The sequence below is a fragment of the Wyeomyia smithii genome, chromosome 2 (assembly GCF_029784165.1).
Source record: "Wyeomyia smithii strain HCP4-BCI-WySm-NY-G18 chromosome 2, ASM2978416v1, whole genome shotgun sequence".
Lineage (NCBI taxonomy): Eukaryota > Metazoa > Arthropoda > Insecta > Diptera > Culicidae > Wyeomyia > Wyeomyia smithii.
The window spans coordinates 209,652,561-209,653,521 of NC_073695.1; positions in this window are offsets into that span (position 1 = coordinate 209,652,561).

Consider the following 961-nt stretch of genomic DNA (forward strand, 5'->3'; position numbering starts at 1 on the left):
AACAGTATGGGACAAAATACGCGGGTACATTTCAAAAGTACTCGCATATTTTGTCCCATCCCATATACATTCAACCAGCAACCGGCAGTATCACCGACAACGTAGATTGTACTACAAAAAAACAACATTAGTCTAGTTAATTGAATGACATACTTTTATATGCCTAAAGTTATCCGATATACACTAATCTGGAGCAAGATTATATGTTCGCAGTTTGTATCACTATGCAGTGGGACTTTCAAAATGGGACAAACACAACTTGGTATTATTTCCATGTTTTTCCATGCAAAAGTATCAATTTTAGATTTTTTTCGGAAAATATGATAACAATTAAGTCGATTTCCGATGATAACTCAAAAGTGACAAAAATCAGTATGGGACAGTTATGTGGGTACCGGCAGTGTATTGAGAATTGTATTGATTTCTTTTAACGCTTAAAATTTCTACTCTCTATATCGTTTTTTCTATTCTAGAGTGAGTATTGTTTTAACGAAAAAAAGATTTTAAAATTGGATACTCTGGAAATGTAGTAAAGATAATTTTGACTGTTGGATTTTATTATTCCAATTGAAATTATTTCACGATCCAGATAAATATTGAGTTTATATTTTAAAATGAACCTTCGAAAAAATTAGGTTCCTGTTTGTTGTTCTCTGTTCTTTTTTTGGATTCCGATTTATGTATACTGTATTGTGTTTTCCGTTTTCTGTATTCTGTTTTCTTTTGATTTTAATTTAAGTTTTTGTTTTATGTTTTATGTTATATTTAATGTTTTATGTTTTATGTTTTATGTTTAATGTTTAATGTTTAATGTTTAATGTTTAATGTTTAATGTTTAATGTTTAATGTTTAATGTTTAATGTTTAATGTTTAATGTTTAATGTTTAATGTTTAATGTTTAATGTTTAATGTTTAATGTTTAATGTTCAATGTTTAATGTTTAATGCTTAATGTTTAATGT